The 25,679-nt window shown below is 36.6% G+C and overlaps 1 protein-coding gene across 2 annotated transcripts in view; it reads right to left on the bottom strand.

Moving 5' to 3' along the window:
* Positions 1-25,679, bottom strand: part of LOC148114817 (uncharacterized) — a 281,956-nt gene that overhangs the window by 51,721 nt on the left and 204,556 nt on the right. Inside the window, exon 4 of one of the 2 annotated variants that reach the window (XR_015733227.1) lies at positions 21,687-24,474. The exons of the other annotated variant lie outside the window; for it this stretch is intronic. The gene's annotated coding sequence lies outside the window, so the exon portion shown is untranslated. Of the gene's footprint in view, positions 1-21,686; positions 24,475-25,679 lie in introns of those variants that run through there. 2 annotated transcript variants of the gene reach the window in all.

Here is a 25,679-nt window from a genome sequence, read left to right as displayed (position 1 = left end):
GATACTTTGTGAGTTAGTTAAGTTATCTAATGAAAAGTTCAGAGTGGAAACTTGGGATCCTTGTCTGGTTGAGGTTTTATCTAATGGCAGAGAAGAATCTTAGACATCATAAATCTCAGCTCTAGTTTTATCTTCTTACCATGCCCATGCATAGAGTAGTTTCCTTTAAAAAGCAAAATGTAGTGGCATCCCCTGAAGAATATTGTAAGCTGTTTACAAAAGCTCCACTTTTGAACATGCAGTTTTCAATATTCAGATTGAGGGGTCCTTGTGCGCTGTGAGCTGGCTTGTTTTCTTGCAAACGTTTCATTACCCTAACTAGGTAACATCATCAGTGCTATTCAGACTTCATATTCAAGTGGCTTTGCTGCTTCTCATCTCCTTGGAAGATTATTAATCTTTAGCAGAAGGGATAAAAGCAACTCAAGCCATTAGCAGAGAAGCTTCTCAGCTCCTATAGGGATAGGTTCTTAAGCTAATTGCTTAAGGGTTTTGTGATATTTAGCTCTGTACATTTACAGAGTGGTGAGGGCTTTCCTGGCTCCAGGTTACTTTTAAGCATTCTCTTATTTATCATGTTGGAAGTGAGCTTTGCTTTGTTTCCTTAAGCTGTGCATAAATCTAATAAAGCCAATAAGCCTCATACACCAATACATCTTCTACCACACTTCATATATTCATGCTACTTCATTTAATTTAATATTCTGTTTCAGAAGAATATAGCCTCAATAGATCATACACCAGTTTAAATCATTTTAGCTGTGAAAGCCTACATTTATTTGTACATCCACCAGAATTCAGAATGAAAGGAACCCTTGAGGTCATCAGATGGTAATATTCAACCATTTTCATTGATACAAATTTTCTCCACTTACTTCTGTACAGAATTTACTATTATCTGAAAATTTACTATTATCAGTAAATTACTGTTATTATCTGATAAGCAAAGTGTTAATTTAGAGGCAGGCAAATTGCAACCCAAGCCTTATGAAAGCACAATGCAAGTGATTAAGTCACATCTCTGGTAGATATGACCTCTCTCTCCCACAGCAGATTGCTGAACATAGAGGGAAAAAGAGCAGGAGCAGAGAGAGAGAGAGAGAGAGAGAGAGAGAGAGAGAGAGAGAGAGAGAGAGAGAGAAGCAACGAAAAGCAGTGTGATTTTTTTTTTACTTTAAATCTTCCTCTCACCCCTCACTCTCTTAAACTGTGCCAACTGTTTCTACCCATTGAAATAATGAATAGTAACCAGTTCATTCTTTAGTCCTTGGAGGAAGGAAGTTCCTAATCTTTTAAATTCATTCCAGTATTAATTTAATTCTTTATTAAGTCAGAACATATATTTTATTTATTTTTCCACATAACTGATATAAACAGATTAGGCATTGCTGTTATATCCACAATCCTTTCTTTTTTGAGATTGTTCCTGGAAAAGAATCCCACAGAGCAAGCTATGGATCTTACTCTCAAGTAAGAGCATGCATGATCCAGCCTTGTTGAAGGCATTTACAAATTTGCCTGTCCAGAGGTATGGCCTTCAATTTAGAGAGAGTAATATTATCACAGCCTACCAATGTGCACAAAAATCTCTACACCTTCGATGCAGGTGATTTTGTGTCATTTTCTATCATCCATGCAGCAGTCTCTTATGTGTGCATTATTTAAAGTGAACAACCTCAATAGCTTAAGGCCAACATGTTCCTTTGGGAACTTAGAATTCTTCCCTCTCTGCTTTCCATTATTTGATATATGGGGTTCTCTGTTTGTAAGCCTGTAGAGATATGATCTATTAGCCTTAAAGCTGCCAGTGGCTCAGTATTTCATTTAGGGGAAAGGAGGACACATACATAATAAATAAAGGTGACTGACATATGACACTTGATTTTTGGAGTCTCAAGGTAATTCCTATTAACATTTGTGGCAAAAGGGCAGGTGAGACTCCCGTCATTGATTGGAGACGTATTATTTGTTCTGACATCCTTTTTAAGATATAGTGCACAGAAGGATGAAGTAATGGCCAAGATTTCATTCATATTGATTTGCTGTGTTACTTTTTTCCCATCCCACCCTGTAGTTGGTTCAATTAAACCTCCTTCTGAAGATAGAAAGCTAGAAATCATTTGGATAAAAAATCAGTTAGCGTAATATTTACTTGCTATGCTACTCCTCTCAAGTAAGACAGAATAGCTGAATCTTCTGTCTGTACATTGATAAGATGAAGTACAGTGACAACATCAACAAGCCTGAAATGAGCATTGTTTACCACAGATGCACTTCATCCAGGGCAACCAAAATGCATATTATTTACAAAAGCCCTCTGGAAAAGTCTCACTCTGATTCATTTCAGAATACTTGCAGAATGGAACCATTCTAATCTCTAGTTATGCCATTCCAGAAGAGCAGTTATGAAGAAAACCCACCCCTGCAGTCACTAATAACGGTATTCCCAAATGATATGGATGGTGAAATCCATTTACCTTCACTACCGGTTCGGGAAGGGGAGTTCCGGAAGCATGCACATGCCTCTTCTGTGCATGCGCAGAACCTTCTGTGCATGCACAGATGGTAAAAAAACAGGATGTAATGATGTCTCAGTGGCTGGGCAGAGCCTTCCATCGCCAGCACTACCGGTTCGGTGAGCCAGGTAGAACCGGGGGGGATTTCACCACTGCTATGGACCCAGAATAAATCAGATGGGTAGATTCCTCTCAGAGAATGAAGTCTCATAGATAGCCAGGGTTTGAATGATGTGTGGTTTTAGATATGATAACCAGCATCTTGAACTGCATCTGGAAGCCAATATGGCTTAGGGGCAAATTATATAGCACCTAACGTTGCATGAGCTGCTGTATTCTGAATCACCTGTCACTTCCAGGTGATCTTCAAGGGCAGACCCAAGTTGTTGCAATAGTCCAACTAAGGTGACTATTGGTACATCCTTACGACTAAGGATAGCTATAATTGATGCGTAAGATATAGCTATGTAACAACCTTTCCCCAACTGGAACTGTATCTGGTAGGGTGACTACGTGCACCCTAATCAAGGAACTGCCAAGGAGAAAATAAGACCTCCACCAATCTGACAGGGCAAGCTACTGTACATAAATAGAGAGCAAGACCCATTCTCTTCTAGCATTAGCATGTTATCTAGTCTGGTAACAAAATGTTTGCAAGCAAATAGACAAACTCAGAGAGCACTGAAGACTCCACAGTTCAATCCTGAACCACATATATTTTCTTCTGTTGGAACCAGCGCCTTAGAAAGTAGAATCACTGCAGAAGACTGCCCCAATTCCTAACTCTCATGTCTGGTCTAGAATGAGGTCATGTTTTATGGTACTGAACTGAAGGTAGCTAAGAGATCTAGCAAAATCAGAGCAGTTACACTCCTCATATACCAGTGGCACCACAAATCAGCCACAAGAATTATTTATATATTGTAATTCTGTATCCTGACCTGCAACCTAAATGAAAAGATCCTGATAAGATCTTTTTTATCCAGGACTTCAGTTAAAAGAGTATGAACCAAATCAGACCTTGGTGGTTTTATATCACATCATTGTGAAACAAACTCATTGTTTTCACCTTATCCAATATACATGTAAACTGAGGGGAAATTATGCCAACTTGACTGACTGACAAAAAAATTCACTATCCTCCAAAGTACTGCATATATCTAAAGTGTTACTGTTGTTGAAATTATTCCTAGAATGATTTACTAATATATACAAATGCCACTTTTGTTTAGCCCAGATTTTCAGGTGAACTAGCCAGTTCTGCATTTCCATGAATAATATGCAAAGTAGAAAATCTCTCTGAATGTAGTTCTGAACTCAAAACTTTTATATAACTGTAAATTTCCAACCATTCTGTTTAAAATTGGTTTATCTTTATTTCAGATGCTATCTCACTAACTTGAAACTAATTTGGACCATGTATTCAGGTTAAGAATAAGTATTATGTTTAATTTAGGCATGATTAGAATGAGTACAGAATTAAAACTAAACCAGGGTTGATGCTGATGAGGAAAAGAGATTAGAATATTCACTTGAAGAAGATTGAATGAGAATAATACACAATTTCTCTGATCAAGTATTTACCAGTCTGTCATTTCAAATGGTATTATTTCAAGAAATACTGTTATTTCAATCTTCTTCTTTCTCTTTCTTAGAAAGGATTTAGCCAGCAATAAGCAAAGTCAACAATATGTGCTGAAAAATGTTTATTATGGCTGCATCCATATGTTTTCATAAATAAGAGGCCATCATAAAAATGCTGAACAGAGGTATGAATCACACCTCAATCTGGAAATGTAATTTTCTGTGGGTGCACTTAGAGTAAGTGCTAACATAATGGCCTTCCCAATTAGGAAATACATAGCACCTTAAAGGGGAGGGTGAGGGATTGTTAAAAAAAAAAATCTCAATGTCACCTTAGTATTTGCACAGTTTTGATTCTGCCTGGTGAATAGTAAATATAGTATATTGAATAAATTGCCCCAAATGTCTACTTTACAAATAAAAATTAAAAAAAATAATTGATTGCTTTACTCTAAAATCAAATACATTTAATAGATTTCATGAAAGTATGTGCATTCAAACATGCAGACACGCACATGCAACTATTATCCTTAATAAGTCAGAAATATGGTTAAGTAGAATAAAACAACCTTAGATGGGGGGGGGATGGGGGATTTTATAGAAAGTATAACTATACATTGAAACAATTGAAACAAAACCCAGAGAAAAGCAGTTCAGTTTGAGGAGTTCTACAAGAACTCCATGAACCAGAAGAGTGGGTTAAATGGAAATTGACCTAACAAATCCAGGTAGACTGATAAACTGAGTTGAAAGCTTTTTGTCTTGCAGCTGGTGTTAGGTGAAGCATATATGACAAATTATAATGACTGTTGGTTAATGGATTGGCTGTTAGAGATCAGTTTTGCTCTTCTTTTGATATTTGATTCCATTTCATATTATGTGGAGTTTTCTTTTATCAAAATTTCTTGAGCCCTGACTAGCTATCCCAACTAATTCCCCTCCAGTCTTCAGGATGCCATAACCCGAGAATGTTTTTTTCTGTTTCACTGATGGCTTGGAGAAGGACAGAATTTGGCATTCCTAGGCTTAAGAGGTGTCTCTAAGCAGTGCAGTTACTTTATCTAGTTCAAGAAAGCTATCAGTGAAAGGTCAACACTGTGGAAAGAACATTAAGCAGACAACAGGCAGTATCAACAGCTATTGTCCATTCAAATCAACACAAGATGTTTGGATATGGTGTAAGCCTAACAGGTTGTTCAGGCAATATATGTGTTCTATAATTTTAAATGTATTCTATAATTTTAAATGTAATTTTACTGCTGAGTCATTGTAACGACTAATGACTGCTGACTGACTGCTGACTGCAATTATCATAATTGTAGTGTTGAGTCATTGCACTGCTGACTTCACTTATCTTAAGTGGCTAATTACTAGTGTAAACTGTATATAAGGAGGAAGCCGAGCTATAGTCATTGTTGGACTGCTCTCATCATTGCTTGACTTGCTGCTTGACTGGAACTGTTGATTGTAACTGTTACTGTCGTGTGTGAAGACGTGGATGGATATGCTACCATCGTGATTTGTTACCAGCGTTGAATTGCTGTTTGTCTGGTAAGAAGATATCTGTAACTTCGGACTGATTTGAATGGCTAAAGACTTGGATTGACTAAAAGACTATGCAACTGTTTTTTCACTACAAAGTAAAAGCTTTGTTAAACCAGTTTGTATGTATTGTATTCATTGCTCTCAGTACCGTTTCTCTGTGCATTTACTCTGCTGGTTGGTAACACAACAATATCCTTAACACAAGGCATGAGGCTTAATTCAGCCACCATTGACTCCCAGTGTTCAAGGACCTATCCCAAAATATGAAAGTATTATTTATGTCTGTGCATGTGACAATTATGAGCACCATGGTGGCCTAGTGCTAAAGATGCTCGCATCCCACTCAGAAGGTTGAGAGTTCAATCCTAGGTAGCAGCAAATGTTTCTGTCCTAGGACACAAAATAAAAAAAATCTGCTTATATTAATTAATTAATATATTAATATTAATAAATATGCAGAATCAGGAAGGGTATCCGGCCAGTAAATGCTCAGCTCCTTCCAGCTGTTCCCAAATTAAGGGATTACAGGATCATAAAAAGGGAGCTTTCATGTGATCATTTATGTTCTTGAAATATAAATGCTATTTCTTGATAGAAATGAAATGTTTCTAGCTCAGTACATCTTTCTCTTTCATATCCAACAATTTTATTTTGTATAAATTTTCTTTTATATGAAAAACTTTAAGGCATTATTCATCTGCCATGGAATGTATATGCTTATATTAATAGAAATCCCCTTCTAAAATAGAACAGTCATTTGGAAAGAAATACAAACTGCAACTAGGGCAGGTTCCATTCTTCTCTCAAAGTGAGCACATTAAAACAAGAAAGAGGGAAAATTACTTTTTCATACTAAGAAAACAGAGTTGTTCAAGTCTACTTTCCCCAAGCAAGCCTGGGACCCACTCAATATTGTAGGCTATTATTGGGGCTTCCGGTCTGGCTTCCGCCGCCGCCAGACGGTCCTCTGAGACTGCCAGCCCCGATGCCTGTAAAGAGCCGCCTTTACACCTGAAAGGCAGCTCGAAAAACTCCATTTCCTGAAGGAAATGTGAGTCAGAGCAGCGAGGGCAGGTAGAGCCCTCTGCGAAGTCCCCAGAGTTTTTTTTTTACTCTTGGGGACGAGCAGGTTGTGGCTCCCTATTCCCGCTCGCCGCTGCTCCGGGCTTCGGGAGAACTCTGCCTTTTTGCAGAGCTAGGCACTGGAACCAGACCAATCAACGAAACTAACAGATGGATTAATTAAAAAAGACGAGATTTGGACTTGGGACCCTAAACCACAAGTATTCTTAATGATTTTACAAGCATTTTAGAGTGAAGGGAAAAAAACTTTAAAATGGCGACTGCTGAGGCTTGGGAAGAAGAAGAAAGCCGAAAGTGAGAGTCCTTCCGTAACAAGCTACAAAGTAGCGGAATAAACAGTGCTGGTTAGAATTTGGAAGAAAAATATCTATTTTAAGTTGTTGGGTTTTTTTGGAGATCTGTACTTGACCTTGTTTGGGGAAAAGTTTTCTTTCTTTAAAAAAATTGTTCGTGTGGCAGGATGGTGTTAAAACTAATAAAGCCTGATAAACAAGCAGTGGGGGGGTGTTCCCCCATTTACAATTATGTGAACAAGTTCTGAGCCTACAGACTCAGCAGAATGGCTTTAATTTAAAAGAATTTCTCCAGGAGGAAATGGCAAGATATCACAAGACTATGAACCAGAAACTTGAAAAATTTAGGCAAGAAATTAAAGAAATGATACAATTAAAGTATGATAATTTGCAACGAAAGATTGTAACAGTGACTAATGCTTTTTCAGAAATTGTTATAAAGATGGATACAAATATCAAGTTATTAGAGTCTAAAATGGAGGAAGTTGATAATAAGATTTATACTTTGGACAATAAAATACAAATAATTGAAAATGATTTGATAAATATTCAAGACAATAGTTTAGAAGTAAAGTCTAAAAAGGAAGCTGGTCACGAGACTTACAATGCAGAAGATATAAAGCAAGGAATTGAAAAAGAAATTACAATGATGCAATACAGGCTCACAGAATTTGCGGTCAGAATGAGAGGGTTACAGGAAAATAATAGAGATGATTTAAGAAAAATATCTGCTCAATTTCTGGCCGGGATTTTAAAGGTTCATCCTGAGGAGGTATCTTGTAAGATTGACAAGGTTTATAGAATAAATTCTTGGATTGCAAAGCAAAGGCAATTGCCTAGAGATGTGATTTATTTCACAGATAAAGAAATAAGAAATGATATTGTGCAAAAATCTTTTAATTCTACTCTACAACTGTATGGAAGAAAGATCTGGATATATAAAGAGTTGCCGCCTAAGATTCTAAAAGATAGAAAGAAATTTGGATTTTTGGTGACTGAGCTAAAGAAACAAAATATCTCATTCAGGTGGGACGTTCCAGTTGGTATAATATTGAGATATCAAGGAGAAAGATATCAGCTAAATACTGTTGAAAAAGCAGAAGAATTTTACTACAAGGTTCTCCAAAAGCAAAACCAACAAGAGATAGAAACTCAAGATAAGCAAAAGGAGGTGGAAGCAATGGAAAAACAACAAGTTACAGAGGTTCTTGTAGATGAACCGCTTCTGGATTCTCCTTTAGAGATCTCAGCTGGACCATTTATAAATACAAGAGAGGCGGCTCTGGATTCTAAAGCAATGACTTACCAAGTTACAGACCAGCATGGAAATCAATCAGTTGATATAAAACTCACAGAACCAGAATGGAGATTTAAGCCACAAAAGCAAAACCAACAAGATCAAGTTATAGATCAGCATGAAAATCAAACAGTTGATATACAACTTATAGAAAGGAAATCAGGATGGAGATCTAACCCACAAAAAGTCAAGAAAAGAAGAAGCAGGTCACACAAAAACAAAAACTTTTAAACTAAACAACAGTGTAATGCCAGTTATTTAAGAGATGATTGAATACATGAAAAGATAGCTGAGGCAAAGTATTGGTTTATATTATCCTGAGGAGAGTGACAGACTTCTGCAGTGCTGTACTTTTGGGATGTGAAAAGGGCCTTAAACTGAAATGATTGGAACTATCTTTTTTTTTCTTTTTGGATAAATATACTACGTTTATGCTGAGCTATAAGGCGAGAGAGCTATGGAATTGGGGCACGCAGATGATCTGGCTGTTACCCTATTACGGTGGTTGGAATTAATTATTTGGATAAAAGACACCTCTATAGACACTATATGGAATACAAATATAAAGTCACTCGGGTGGTTGTTGGTTTTTTGTTTTTTTCTTGAAGATATTTGCTATTGATGGGGGCAGATGGTAATTGAAGATACCAAACATACTGTTCGAATTAGGATGTGATGTTACCCTAACATGGGAGATGGAGTTAACAATCCAGCTGAAAGACATTACAGAAGATATCATATGGATTACAAGCTTAAAGTCTTTTTTAAGAGGATTTTATTTACATAAGGGAATATTTTTTAGTGGTGTGGGCAGAAGAATAAAGATATTACGAATTATTAAGTATGGTAGTCTTGTAGGAAAGTGGGTGGAGACAGGTTAGTTTATTGATCGTTTAGTTTAAGAAAAGGGATATTACGTTTAGATATGAATATATGTAAAAGATTTGAGTTAAGAGATATATCGACGGGGGTGAAGGAAATGGGTAGACTATGAATTGAATAAATGTTAAATTAGGATTTATTATATAGTTTTATAGCGGAAGGTTGCTTTGAAATGTTATATTAATATACATAAAAGATTTGATTTAAGAGATATATGTATGGGGGGGTAGAAAAAGGGTAGATTATGAGCAGAAATCGCTAAACTGGGAGATATAATAATATTATTATGCTAAATTAGGAGTTATTATATAATGTTATAGTAGAATGTCATTTTGAAATGTATAGTATAAGGGGGATATAATAATATTATTAGAAAGAAAGGGTCAGTATATGGGGATGGAGTAAGGGGATGGTAAAGTATTACATAATCTGTTATGAATTTGGGTTTTATTATGAAGAAGCCACAGGGGGGAAGGGATGGTGAGGGGGGGTTAGGGAGGAGGGGGGAAAAGGGGGAAAAATTTGTCTTTGAAAAACTTTTTCAATAAAAAAAAATATTGTAGGCTATTATTGTACTGCAATTTATCTTAGATATCAGCTTGGGGAGATTTTTGCCCTTCATATCACCTGAAAAAAATAATATAAAAATAAAATTCCCATCAATACTAGCTAGCATGGCCAGTTATACTCACAGCTTTGGGAAGAATCAGGGATGAAGAAAGTCTACATTAAGGAAGGTGGCTCTAGACTGGAGCATCTTATGACCTCTATCAATCTCAGACATAATTTATATATTCCTTTTCTCTCCAGAGAATTAATTTTTATTATTTTTTTAAAAAAATATGGCCAGAAGGGATTTTGTACAAGTTCAACCATTTAGATATGAGCCAGCAGTGTGTAGCAGCTGCCAAAAAAGCCAACACAGTTCTGGGCTGCATAAACAGAGGGATAGAATCAAGATCATGTGAAGTGTTAATACCACTTTATAATGCCTTGGTAAGGCCACACTTGGAATACTGCATCCAATTTTGGTCGCCACGGTGTAAAAAAGAGGTTGAGACCCTAGAAAGAATGCAGAGAAAAGCAACAAAGATGATTAGGGGACTCAAGGATAAAGAATGGTTGCTGGAACTGAATATGTCTAGAAAGAAGGACTAGGACCGTGACATAATAGCAGTGTTCCGATATCTCAGGGGTTGCCACAAAGAAGAGGGAGTCAAATTATTCTCCAAAGCACCTGAGGGTAGAACAAGAAGCAATGGGTGGAAACTAATCAAGGAGAGAAGCAACTTAGAACTAAGGGGAAATTTCCTGACAGTTAGAACAATTAATAAGTGGTACAACTTGCCTGCAGAAGTTATGAATTGACCAACACTGGAAATGTTTAAGAAGATGTTGGATAACCATTTGTCTGAAGTGGTGTAGGGTTTCCTGCCTAGGCAGGGAGTTGGACTAGAAGACCTCCAAGGTCCCTTCCAACTCTGTTATTCTATTCTATTCTATCTTGTGCACTAGTTGCACCCTTTCCTTGAGTGAAAGGCCTACAGATAGTTACTCACACCCTGGCCACCTCACAATTGGATTATAACAATGTGCTCTACATGGGGCTGCCCTTCAGGGCTGTCAGGAGTATATAGCTGGTAGAAAATGCAGTGCTATGAGCAATAATACGTGCTTTTCATTATGCCCACATTACACCACTGCTACATGAGCTGCAATGGTTGCCAATAGGCTTCTGGTACAATTCAAGGAGCTGATTGCTACCTATTAAATCCTTCTATGGCATAAGGCTTGGATGCCTGAAGGACTATCGATATGCATTCATTTTGGCCTGCCTGATATATTCCAAGGAGTCCCCTCTATTAATTACTGTAATCTTCCATGTCTGAGAAAGCATGACTTCTCCCACTGTCTGAAACAACATTCCCCCAGAGATAGGGAGTATTCATTTTCCTGGGATTCCACAAAGCCCTCAAGATGTGGTTTTGGGCTCATGTTTGAGGTTAATGTGTTGTGGAGCTCCTGTTGTCATTCTTTATGACTGTGGTGGCTGTTTTAATCTGAACTGCCTTTGTTGTTGTATACTGTATTGCCTTTGGATTTTGTAAGTTACTGTGAGACTACCGAAGTGGGCAGCTATGACAAATTTAATAATAACAGTGATAATGATGTATCATTAATGTTCCTTTAGAGTTTGTTCTTTTTTATATCAAATATTACATGAGAGTTCCTTCATTGATCTAAGGGACAAGCAATTCCATTTGTCAGCGTATTTCTTTCATGAATGAAAGGAAACTGAAAGAATGGCAAGTTTTAAATAAAGCTCACATCTGATTACTAACAATTTTGTGTCATACTTGCTTTACATTTCATGTCATTTTCCTTATATAATCAGACTGCAGTAATTCTCAAAAATGCAATATTTTGTTTATTCATCAGGGTCCAGATACTCTATTTAGCTATAATATTCTTATTCAGAACATTTTCCACTATACTTCAATCAGAATATAATCAATGCACACCAAGCCTTTGGTTACTTTTCTTATTATACAGTCATTTGTTGCCTGAGTTTTCTGACTAACAGATGGTCATTTTGATTAAGTTAGAAATCATCTCTCCAGTAAAGGAGATTGCCAATACTGATCATTGTGGATACATAGCAACCCAGACTTTTGTCTCCTTGCCATATACCCAGCTTTTGATGCATTTGTGAAATTTCTGAATTGAACTTGAAGATGTTTAGAATTTTGGGTGAAGCAACAGGACTGAGAAGATATGCTTCTCCCAAAATTCTCTAATTGGTTTTCATATAATGATTCAAACAAACAAAAGGAAACACCACAATATTAACAGCAATATGACCAAAATTAACTGTTAACAGTATAGATGTGTGTCCTTGACAAACAGTAATTACTCCAAAATCATCTTGGCAATCATATGTATTTCAGATCAAAACACAACCCAAGATAAGTCCAAATCAAAAGAGTTAATGCACTCCTGAAGTGCATTCTAACAACAAGGCAGTCATACCATTGCTTGTCTTGCAATCTATACATAGGATAGACATTTGTATTGTACTAAACACATTTTAACACTAAAAGAGACTTTAATGTAATTTCGTATCTTTAAAAGACAAACTATAACTATTTTTGAAAACAAGAAATACAGCCTCATTCTAATGTGTCCCTGCTAGGTCTCCTGCTCTTTTTCATAGTTTTCATTAACAGTGATTATCTGGTATCTGGCATCTGGCAGGCTTAGCGTTTGGGGCATTTGCTTGCAGTGTTGTTGATTTTTGGTGGGCTGTATCCAGAAGGTAATCTGGACATGTAACCACTGTGAGGGGTTTTTAACAAGAGCATTCCAATGACACCCAGAACTACTGCTCTTTATTATTCAAACCCCATCACAATCCTTGAATGCATGAATGTTGAAAAGAAACAACCTGAAGTTAAATTTAAAAAATGGAGCTTCTATTGATAACAGGAAACTGGATGCAGATGTTAACAGGAACAAGGTACAGGACAAGATTCATATATTTTTGCATTACTTGCAGTTACTTACAGAAGAATTTGGTTATCTGAGGCGTTGACACTCCCATTATGAAACTGTTTGGACATCATAATCTTCAGAAAATTGTAATTCTGAAATTCAGACTCTCCCACTGTCAGGAACTACTAGTATTCATAAGTATACTGTATTCCCAGTCAGTTGCAACACACACTCTTAACAATCACTTTTGGCTGGCATTCTTTCAGCATTTATAAGATACTTTCACTTTTTAATTGCTAATTAATTTCAAAATTAATTTAAACTAATTTTAAGTTTTTTAAAGAAAACATGCTACTTGCATGAAATGAAGGGTGTATACATCAAATATATACAGCACAGCCGAATATATTGATTATAGAATTACATTAAACTTATTTATGTTATACAGTACATATGACAGATTTTCCTCTCCTCCCCAATTTCATACTACTGTTCTGTGGCTACAAACTCTATTCCTCCAATAGAGGAAACAGAGATTCTTCAGAGAAAAAACAGTTATCCTTCTTTAGCGTTACCTGAAAATGTTTTGTACTAACCCACTCATGCTATTTTCTTCCTTTCTTGCATTCCTATAAAATGCTAATTTATCCAGTCTTTTTTCTTATGAAGTGCACCCAAGCACATATAAATATTTGTCTCACCAAAACAATCTGCTTATCCTTGAACTTCACTTGAGAATAGTACTCTATTACTTGGTTTATCACAACTTTTGTCATATTTTTATAGCTGCAATTCTCTCTCTTTCTTTATAAAGAGGCATTATAATTCTAAGGATTTTTATTTTATTTTACTTTCCAAGAAAAGCCCCTGACTTATATAGGTAGGCTGTAAGTGGCAGAGGGATGTAAATAAAGTTTTTGATCCATTCTGGTCCTGCAAACGGAGTCATTGTCCCCTCTTCTCTATTCTAGCTTACTGAGTGTTGTAAGATCTGTTTTCTTTCAGGACTTGATGGCATAGCCCAGCCTTTGGCATGAATAAGGAATATGAGAAGGAGCGGTGATTGGGAAGTGACTGGATTAAATATGGACTGAGTCAATGTTGATCTTTCCTCACCTGCTCTTGACAAGTCTTCACCTCACTGAAACCTTTTTATTAAATTTTAATCAAAAGCACCAACAAGAATGTGGATTGTAAAATGGTCAAAGCTCACTACATAAGTGCCTTTGCTTGACAAGTAAGACAGATGCTAAAATGCAGCACCCCAGGCATTGTGATGAAAAGCACAGAAATATTTGGTTTATATCTTAAGTGATAAGAGGAAGTTGGCCTTAAAATTAATCCTGTTCTATTCTTGGTTGTTCTAAGAGGGGTTTTCTTTCCCCCTCTGCACTCATTTTATGCAATTGAGCCAGTCAAGCAAAGCAGAGCTTACTCAGACAGCTGCCAGAACTCAAATACCAGTCATGGATATCTGCCTTCAGCTTTCTTATGGCCTACTGGAAGCTGCCATACTTGTATTCAAAAGAGACCTAGAAAATGAGCTGATTTCCAGCATGCTATTTGAATGGACCATGGTGGTGGTGGTGATGACTTACCCGTATTTTTTGGAGTATAAGACTCACCGGAGTATAAGACGCACCTTGGTTTTTGGGGAGGAAAATAAGAAAAAAGCTTATTGGTGGGTGGATCACCTCCTGGAATACCTCCAATCAGCTGTTTCCAGAGGTAAATTTTAGCAACAGGTTCATTGGTTGTGAGCTCTGCACCTTGCTTTTTTTTCTGCCTCTGAAACTTCTGAAACTCTGTTTCAGAAATAACGTTTTTTTCTGCCTTTGCAAACCTCCGAAACAGATCTTCAGGAAAAAAAGGCTTTTTTTCTGAAACTTCTTTCAGAGGCTTTTATTCTGAAGGACTATCTGTACTCTGTTCAATCTCCTTTCTTTGGTATTGGTATGTAGATTAACCTCTTCCGATCTGTTGGTTATTGCGTCATTCTCCAGATTTGTTAACATAGTTTGATTAGAACCTTTACTGATTCTCCTTTTGTTGCTTGCCATATTATTTTAGATAAAAGCCTTTCAGAGGCTTTTTTTCTGAAACTTCTTTCAGAGGCTTCTTTCAGCCTCTTAAATCTCCATTTGAGAGACTGGGTGGGGCTACATTTGGAGTATAAAATGCACCCAGATTTTCACCCTCTTTTTTGGGGGGGAAAAATTTTATACTCCAAAAAATACGGTATTTATATCCTAATTCTTCCTAAAGGATCTCAGAGTATTGTTTCTAAAACTGACCCATGTTTGAAGTTAGATGCTTCCAGCCATTTGAACCAGTGGCACATTAGGAGGGTTGGGAGCATATTGCAGGACCTCTCACAAAATGGCTGCTATGATAAGTGTGACTAGGCAAAAATGCCTAGTCAAACTTTATTTTACATGAATGCCTATGAGACTTACGCAGAATGGATAGGGATGGAAATACAGTTTGCTTGAGATCAATGCTTTGCTCTATCTATATAGCATGCTTAGATTTTTAAATAAAGGAAAACTGAATAAACCAATTAATATACAGAAAAAAATTTCCAAACTTTAGAACATCTTCTATTGTCAATATTTCTCAGTTTTTATTTACTAGACTTTTTTTACATATTGGTAAATAGAGAATGTATTAAGTTATCATGCAATATAGAAGCTGCTTCATAAGCTGTAGGTACAGAGATGACCCATTTTAAATTCACGGGCAGGACTGATGTTTGTGTAGATTCTGTGGAAAGAGCCAAATAATTGCACAAACCTACTGAGTGGGGATTTCTTCATTTTGAAGTCACCACCACTTCTGAAAGGTTTATGTATGAGAAAACATTCTTATTCTGCAAATGTTCATCTACTACTCCTAGCTTCTCTCTTTTCTCCTTTGAATAGCTACATGGATAATTCAAACCAATCACAAATTTATTTAGTGAATCTTGCTTATTGTGTTTTGGTTTCATTTATATGGATTTCTGGTTGGACTGTTTGAGCCATAATCTATAAACTTGTTAATATTCTTAAATGGGAATACAGTTAAAGAATACCATGTTTTCTGCTTTGGTAGATCTAATATTATGTTTAAAATATAACAACAAATTTCAAATGAACAATATATAATCTGACACACCTGAGTGCTGTTGTGACTCCTGCTTAGGCTATTGAAATGGGATTTCCATGAAAATCATTTAGAAGCGATTGCAATGTCTGGGTTTGTAAAAGGGAAGAACACATATAGTTGCATTAGGGACAACTCAAGATGCTGGATTTAAACTATCAACCTTTATATAGCTTGGCATCCATGATGAGTACATAAATGAGAATTATCCATCCTATTCATTCCAAGAATCAAACTATTGAAGAGCTCTACTTTAGTTGAGTTGACAATAATTTAAGCTAAGAGGCACTTTGCTTGCTGTTGGCCCACATGACCCACTGGGGAATACCTTGCCTGCGGAAGTATAGGGAGCTCCCTTCTCATTTGGTTTTTGTAAAGTACTCAAAACCAAAGCACTATAAACTATTGTAAAGTATTTTTAATGCAGACGACAGACTTGAGCTATTTTCATACTGGAGATTTTTTTTCCTGTTGGTTCATGATTCATAGGTTTGTTTGTTTTTTTAATCTTATAATCCACACCAAATCTTTAGAAGGAAGGTGTATAGAAATTATTGTAGAAATAAAGAAATAGTTTAGGCTGCCTAAAATAATCCCTGCTCATTATTTCTGTAAAATTTCACTCTGGGAGATTGGCCGTAGTATCTATTCATATATGGCCGGTGGTTGGTTGCAATGAATTGAAGGTGTTGTTTGTATGACTCAAGAATAAGTAAGCCAAATATAGAAAACGTATCTGTTGTACAAGACTGAAAATCTCTTAATCTTATACTGTTCTGTGTTGATCTTGCATCTATTTGTTTATTATTTTTCTCAATCACATTTGCTGCATTTTTTTTCTTTTCCTTTTTAAAAAACAAAACTTACTTACTTCTATATGCAACTTTCCTCAACAGGCATAATTTCCATGCAACTTTTAAGGTTTTCTAAAATATAGCTTGATAGATATAATCACCCTTGAAATGCACTGTTTCTGAATCCACATTTCTTAGTGCAACTTTCTCTATGATACATTTTTTAAAATACATCCTTTCTAAACATATGCTGCTTCTGCAGAACTTTTGCTTTGAGAATGACATGGTGGCATTATTATCATCCACGCTGCTAAGGTATCTATGCTGGCAGATCACACTATAATGCTTGAAAAGAACGTTTACAGCAGATTTCTTTTTATTTCTAATGGGAATTGCAGAGAATGTGGCATGTATAAAAATTCAGCTGCTCTTTTTGCTGTGTTCATTAACCATATCGGATTAGATCATTTCATTTACTATGAAAATGTATCAAATAACATTTTGATTTGTATCTCTTTTTGAATGAACTGAGCAATATCCTAGGAGACAAATTGCAAGTATCTTAAATGAGTTATTGTTGGAAAAATGAGGAGACAGGAAATGATTATAAAGATGTTAGGCAGACATTAGTCCTGTTGATTCAGTTGAATTTGCATCAAACAATATAGTTTAGAATCCAAGTCTCAGGTACCTTAAGTTTTATTTCTCCAGGAATTTGTTTTATCATATTTAAAACCTCAAATAACAATGCAGTTTGCACCTGCAGTGGAAGAGGTGTTAGCATGGGCTTAATCATTTCATCACAACTACTCAGCTCTTGCTGGCCAGACATTCCTAGAAAATCTGATTGCCAAAGGCCCCAAAGCCTGAATTATACAAAGACCTGGTTTCTTTTTTCTCTGAATGATAACCGAGTCCAGAGGTGACCCTCACATACAATTGTTGTTATTCAGGCCTTTAACAAGACAGCAAATTCACATGTAACTCTATCTTCCTACTTCAACAGTACGGCAGCTTGTCACCTCTCTCATCTGTCAGCACCTGTTCAGGCTGCTAAATGAAGACAGCAGAGCTCAGCCATGGTATCTGTTGGTGGCAGCATATGCACCAAGGCAGAGCAAGACAAGGGATTTCAAGCGAAGGCCAAAACCAATCCATCATTTTGACCTGTCAATGATAAAGAGAACGGACATAAAAGAGATAGCTCCTTGTCCCAAAGGTAGTATCAGTGGTCAGCTGTCACCAGAACAAAAATAGTTAAACCCCAGTATACCCTCTAATAAGAGGAGGGATTCCTGACTCTACCATACATATTATGATAATCACTTTTTTTAAAAAAATTGGCAGCACAATGCTACAAATAGAGCAGGGGTGTCAAACTTGCATCGTCACGGCATTGTCACATGATGTATCGTGACTTTTTTCCCCCTTCACTAAACCAGGCGTGGGCATGGCCAGCGCATGACACATCTGGCCCATGGGCCAAGAGTTTGACAGCCCTGAACTAGAGCATTTAGAAGAAGCTTGAATGTAAGTTGGTTAGGTTGTCTGTGAGTCAAAGAGCTGGTCCACTCCCCCAGCTGAGAGGCAGCAATGCTGCCAGAACATAATGCTGGAGAAGAGTTGCAGAGGCCTTCACTGGCCTGCTTAGTGGGGGAAATAATGCTATGAGATATATATATATATATATATATATATATATATATATATATATATGTGTGTGTGTGTGTGTGTGTGTGTGTGTGTGTGTGTGTGTAGGTCTTTGGTTATTCGGGTCTTCTCCCACGTAAAATTGGAAGTGTCTTGGCGACGTTTCGACGAAGTCTCATTCGTCATCTTCAGGCTGGTGTTCTCGGCTTCGTGCTTCCAGGAGCAATTGCATATTATATGTATATATATGCAATTACATATATATATGTCTTTGGTTATTCGGGTCTTCTCCCACGTAAAATTGGAAAATCTCTTCATGTTGGGTGTCAGTCTGCTTCATGTATGGATTGGAGGGGTTTAAAGTGGCTAATGATGCAGCTGTGGTCTGGCTTCTGGTCCGTGGTCGTGCCTGATCGTCAGTGTGGGTTTGAGTCTGCTTTCTGCGTGGATGTGTGGTGGTTACATCCTGTGTGGCTCTCGTGAGTGAGTGAAGAGATGGCATGGCCATGAACCCGAAGCCAAACAACAGCAACACAGCTCACCAGCTCAAATCCCCCTGCTACTCAGACTAACCCGAGCACAACCAAGCCCCCACCTAAACAGAACACACACCCATCCAATCAGAGCACAGCCAACCCCCCATCCAATCAGAGCACAGCCAAACCCCCAACCAATCAGAACACACCTCCACCCAATCAGAACACAGCCAAACTCCCACCCAATCAGTTCACACCCCCACTGGCAGTTAAAAGGAAGAAACAGCTGCGATCACACACATTGCTCCTAGAAGCACGAAGCCGAAGACACCAGCCTGAAGATGACGAATGAGACTTCATCGAAACGTTGCCAAGAAACCTCCAATTTTATGCGGGAGAAAACCCGAATAACCAAAGACCTACATACAAACACCCGCGAAAACCTCAGAAAACAAATACACACACACACACACACACACACACACACACACACACACACACACACATATATGCACATACATACATACATACATACATACATACATACATACATACATATACTGGGGGCTTTTTCTGGGGCTTTAGAGCATTGATAACACCAGTCTTTTAGGTGGCTCTAGGCTACCAGTCACTTCTTTGTCTGAGCTTATCAGCAGTAGAAGCAAAGAAGACTGAGGGAAATATTCTCCATGTTGTTAGTTGCTGCTTGTGTAGAGTGGCTCTAGTTTCTAAGCTCTCCAGTTAGAATTTACTGTTGGGACTTTATGTTTCATTTAGAGGCAGAATCTGGTGTTTGTATCATTTCCTTTTTGAGATTCCTATTTCACCTTTAACAGTTTAAAAGAGCAATATTGCATTTCAACTGACTGAAGGTGGTTAAAGCAAAATCTATTTATAAATTGGATCTATGCAATCAGAAGTAAGCATCACTGAATTTAGGAGAGAGATTGTCATGTAATTAAACACAGGATGGCAGTCATACCCAGTGAACACTTAATTGTGCATTTTGATTATTGGCAGACTTTGGTTTTTTATTAGTTCTAGATGCCTGTATGCTAGTTCTTTGAGTATAATACTTAAAAAGTAGAGAAAAGAAGATGTCTGACAGCTGTCATGTTGAGCTCCTACATTTAAATATTACACTACTGAGTAGTAAATAAGGCTTCAAGAAAATAGAGTTTCCTGAACTAATCAAAATACAGGACAAAAATGGAGTGGTAACCTGTTTACTAGTTTCCTTCTGCCTTTCTAGGTGTAGAAGGCAGTTAGTAGATTGTGTAAACAAATTAAAAGCCCAAATAATTCATTTAGAAAAGTGAGACTATGGGGCTACTGATCTCTGTTGATTTTAGTCTTTGGTTAAGACTGAAATAAGAAAATATAGCCCTGTTTCCTAAAAGGATAACCTTATTTTGAATTCATCAGGAGATGTCTCTTAAAACTTTCTGAATGGCTTGTGATAGAGAAGACAAGCATTCTTCCACTATAAGAGAAGGGATGTTTGTGGATTCTGAAATAATGGCCATGCCTGAATGGCAAGTGGTAATATACAATGGGGAGGTCTGCTATTCAATAAAAACACTGGGATATACCCTATATATACATCAGCCCTTGGGTATGCCTAAAGCAGTTCTTTGAATCTCAGGCATTATGACAGCAACAAGGTGTTGTGTCCATGATTAGAACAAAACTCCTGGACCTTCCTATTGGATTACATTTGGGCTTCTTTCGCCTACATTTCCTGAAGCTGTGCCCACACTCAAAATGGCCACTGCCCTCATTCCTTTCATGAGAACTGTTAATTCTCAAGTGGAAAGTGATGCTGCCCCAGGCAAGTTATAATCACTTGACAGGAGAAGGTTGATGCCAGCGGATTCTTATCAAGTGATTTCCTTCCCATCACATTGGAGTGGCTTGCAAACAAGCAATTATACACAGGCCCAGCTGCATAGGAATAATGAGCAGACGTTGCCCTTGTCCCATCCCCCCCTGCAACATAGGCCCATACATGCTCATATTCATGCAAGCACACATCATATCAGCAAGTAGTAAATAATGATCTCTGTATGGGAAGAGGTGTTGTTGTATGGTAAGCAACAACTAATATCCTGCTCCAGTCCTCTTCTAAAGTTATATTGCAGCTTTTGAAAAGTGATGCCTTCTCTCTAAGCTTTCTACTCAGTGAAGTAATGGGATAGTGTACTTTCTCTTAGATTAGGGAGTGAGTTTCAATGTTAATTTCTTTTATTCACTAATTTATTTAAATATATCATCAACTGATAGACCTATGTGGCTTTTGCAACAGTGTACAATAAGATAAATTTATCTAATCTTCAAAACTAAAACCAACGAACAGAAGTAACAAGGGGGAGTCTTCTGTCAGGGTCAACATAGTATCTCAGCTCCTAAAAATCTTCCTAGACAATAAGAGTTTTTAATATCCCATCCAGATGGCCATTGGCAAAACATTGTTTCTTAGGGAGAATTTGCCAGCAGGGGGACAATGCTGAAAAGATCCTTGATCTAGCAACTTTCTGTCAACATTTAGATGTAAAAATACCCAGGTTTTTCTCAATATTAGATTACATTCAATACTTGGGCTTCAAAAATTCAGGAGAGCACAAAATGGCGGTTAAGAGAAGTTTCTGTAACTCATGGTTATATGGTAACACAGACACAGCAACCCCAACGAGATAACTATGGAACTATTGAACCAGATAACTACTGAAGTTCTTGAAGTACTCCAAGCTCTGCCAGAACCACTGGTTAGTGTGTGTTTTACACTATTTATATACACTATTAAATGTGTAATATTGTACTGAAAACAGAACAATGAGCTCTTTATGTGGAAAAGAAGAACTTAGAGAATAGAAAAGATAGCTTTAGTTCATGTGCAGCCTTGCTATTAAAGAAAATAGAATAAAGGAATGTAATGTTTTCTATTTTATTATTTAGTTTTAGGTCATTTACAACCAATAAGGAAGCTGAAACATAGTACAGGGTTTTTTCAAACATACTCACAGTAGAAAGATCTATCTAAATATATTTTGGTACAAAACAATAACATAAATCTTTGCTTTTATTCATAATAGTCCTCTGTAGGGTGGAGAACCTTCCTTATTTCGAAACAGATGTAGGGTATTTTGGTATATTGGTTTATACAGGGCTCTTACTGTCTATCTATACATCTGTATCAACAGTGCATATCTACATCTATCTATATCTATATCATCTATATATTTATAATCTATATCTATATCATCCATCAGATCATCTATCTGATGACCATTTTATGTATCATATAGATTGGACATGACTTTAATGCTTTTCAATATGTTGGGATATACTTTTTTCATTAAAATTAAATGAGTAGGCTGCTATTGAAGTCATAGATATTGAAGAACTGACAACCAAATAACATACATAGTGAAAAATCAGGTAGTTAAGAGGGCTTTGTTCATTAAAACAGCAATATTCAGCATTTAACCTGATAAAATTAAGTCTAGGTTAAAAAGAAATTCAAAGTTTGATAAACTAAACTTTTAAATCAAATGAGCACCAATAAAATAAAAAACCCCTCATAAAATCCATGTTCTGTGAAAAGCAGAGCAAAGTCATTTCCCTTCCTTTTTATTAAATTTCAATTTCTTGAATAATACATATCAGTTTACTGTTTATCAAAGGTCACATGAAATTTGTATGAAACTGAGTTCATTATCCGAGGCTTAAATCTGCAATTAGAATGGTATGTTTAGCTTGAAAATTAATATCCTAAGCATTAAGTGCAAAAAAAGAGAGGGAAAGAGACAAAGAAAACACAGGCAAAAAAACTTGTCAAGAACATTGTCATTGAATGATATTGAATAATACCTATGCTGGATTGAATAAAGAAACCATTAATATTGACATGCTCTCATTGATCAATATATTAAACAAAGAAGAAAATACAAATGTGTATTTTTCTACATCTATGCATGTTGCTTGGTGTGTGTATGATTCCTGAATGGAAGGGTCATGAACTTTTCTCCTGTGCAATAGGTGCTTTGACTCATTAGATCCCAACTGTCTGCTGACAGATCTAATGTGTGCATGCATGCACATATGTATATATTCATGCAGAAAAGCTGTGTTATCACTAAGAGTCCACAACAAATTTCTGGCACTTTATCTATCTATCATCTGTCTGTCTGTCTGTCTATCATCTATCTATCTATCTATCTATCTATCTATCTATCTATCTATCTATCTATCTATCTATCTATCTATCTATCTATCTATCTATCCCCATGCACAGAAGGCAAACATAATAAAAAATATAACCATACTAGGGATTTTGAAACTCTGAAATTCAGTTGCTCATTTTGAAACTGCTTGTACAATGTAACCCTTCTCTCTGGTTCTGTCATTCTTCCCACTACCTCCCCACTGCTTCTTTGGTTATTATGGTGAAACAGAAAGGGTATAGAAACTGCCCTTGTTCCCTTAAAAATGGCTTCTGGGAGAGACAGAAAAGGAGACTACAGATGAATGGATGTGAGCTGAAATTTCTGTTCACTCATAAATATCCATAGCAGGAAATAGCAATAGAAACAATAATATATAGTCAGACTAGGCAGTGTACAAATTAGTGCAATAAACTAACAAATAAACAATCAAATAAGATACATTAGGACAAAACTGCCATCTTGCCGATGTACATAGACAAACTCTTTTTTCTTTATGCAATATCCTAAAAATTAATATCTCAGAGAACAGGTGTGAAATAAGTGAGCAACTGTTGAGCTGTCAGGGGAAAAATGATAGTAACAATAATCTCTCTCCCCCCACCCCAGTATTTGCATTAGTTTATTCTTTAAGATGCTTTCCACCAACATCTTATTAATTTACACACACCTTGAAGTTTAAGTAGACTAGGACTATAATATAGATGATGAAGGTGAATGAAGACCAGCTGAAAAATGACTGATCTAGTTAGTCCGTGACTGAGGTGAAATTTTAATTGTGAGCATTCCTGCTCATATATTTAAGTTATCATATTGCATTATTTCTTAAGAAAAATGATACAATTATTTAACTTTGGCTGTTAGAACATCCTGCTCAAGGCATTTCCCTCCAGATGTGTGAACATCCACTTCCAGAATTTCCTAGTTATTATTTCCTAATCACTGCTGAGATTTAATGGAGCTGAAGCCAACGGAAAAGGTCTGGAATAGAGAAAAGTGTGTTAGAATAGGTCCGTGTTTGCTATCTCCTATATAGCAAAGATAACCATTTTCCAAGTGGCAACATAAATGTAGCTTCCTTTTGAACTTCTCCTCCCCCCCTCCACACCATTTCTTTTGTTTTGAACTGGAGTCCAGTCAACATTATGTTCCCTCTCAGCTATACACAAACTCCTTTGCATGGCTAAGTAGCCCTGAATGGCATTTCAAAACTCATTTCACTCGACGACGAATAGCAGCAATTTGGACAAGTGGACACAAAAGGTGGGTGCCTGGTCATTGTGACCTAAGCAAGTTTGCCCATTGATTTGCCTGGAAAGAAAATTGAATGCATGTCGGATAACAACAAATAACGCAGCTATTCATCATTCAGGTCTTTCCTTAAGAAGCCAGGAACACTTGAAGCTTGCCCATTGTAGTTAGGAAAACGGGGAGACGGACACATTGTTGATAAGGGAATGATGTATTGCCTCATAAAACAAATCCAGACAGAGACCTTTTTTTAAAAAAAAAAAAAAAGCTTTACTTTGTATGGCAGTCTTTTTCATAGCATTTTTTTCTTACTCATCCACCCACAACCATTCTAATTTATTTGCCAAAATATTATTTAAAGCATTATAAATATGTTGAAAAACAAAACAAGTTACAATTTCCTATCACAGCTTACAAAGGGGATAGTGTAAATGAGCAGCTGCCATAGGAAGGAACCTCCTTATGTTTTTCTCAGATGTTCCAAATCCTCATAATAATTTTCATGAATATCCATGCTTTGCTAGGCTAGGCCAGAATTAGATGATGAGAAATTTGTATGGCTTTCCCAGAAAATGGAACATCTTTGTCACCTGCTACTTAATTGTGATGTGACACCATTGCACAACCAGTTTCCTTAGTTCTATTTTATTTGTGCCCAACTGCCCATTTTTTTGTTTTGTTTTGTTTTCAAAAAAGGTAAAGAAAAAAGTCAGTAGCTGCTGGATTTTTTCCCCCTTTATCTACAGAAAAATATTTCTGGTGACATGTCCTATTTCATATCCAGTTGCATTTTCTAGTGACTTAGGAAGAACTTCAAAGAGTTGCTACATATATGTTTATATTTAACTGTGCTTGTAGCTTCTGTCTTGAGCGAGGTACCAATTTCTGTGAAAAAAAATAAGGCTAACTCAGTTAGACACATTAGTTATCTGGAAATGTGAACTGAGGTCTTATTAATATCCATATGACCCTCAAATATTATTTTTCTCATTTAGCCCACATGGTGCCAATATAAGGTCATGAACTGAACAAGAGCTCAGTTGTCCCCTCTATTGCAATATGGAAATTTGCAAAAATTGGGAGTTGCTTTGTATTTGAAAATACCTTTAAATCATTATTCCAAGACAGCGCTCATCCATATACTACATACATACATACATACATACATACATACATACATACATACATACATGTATATATTGTTATAAATTAGGGACCTGGCTTTTTTTATATCATAATTGTACTATATTGCCAACATGAAAGGCTGCAAGATAGGTGTGGAAGCTTTTGGAATGGAAGAACAATTCTGACACTGTTACACATTGGAATTATCCAAATCCGAATGTTGCAGATAAATATTTTTAAAAAGTTAATAGGGAAAATAATACTTAACATCTTATTATTAGTTGTGTTTTTAAACTGTGTGTTAATGCATTGTATGTGCATTGT

This window comes from Pantherophis guttatus, chromosome 3, assembly GCF_059756535.1.
Source record: "Pantherophis guttatus breed Tessera chromosome 3, ASM5975653v1, whole genome shotgun sequence".
NCBI classification, from domain to species: Eukaryota; Metazoa; Chordata; class Lepidosauria; order Squamata; family Colubridae; genus Pantherophis; species Pantherophis guttatus.
The sequence above is the reverse complement of the archived record's forward strand: the minus strand, read 5'-3'. Positions and strand labels throughout refer to the sequence as shown.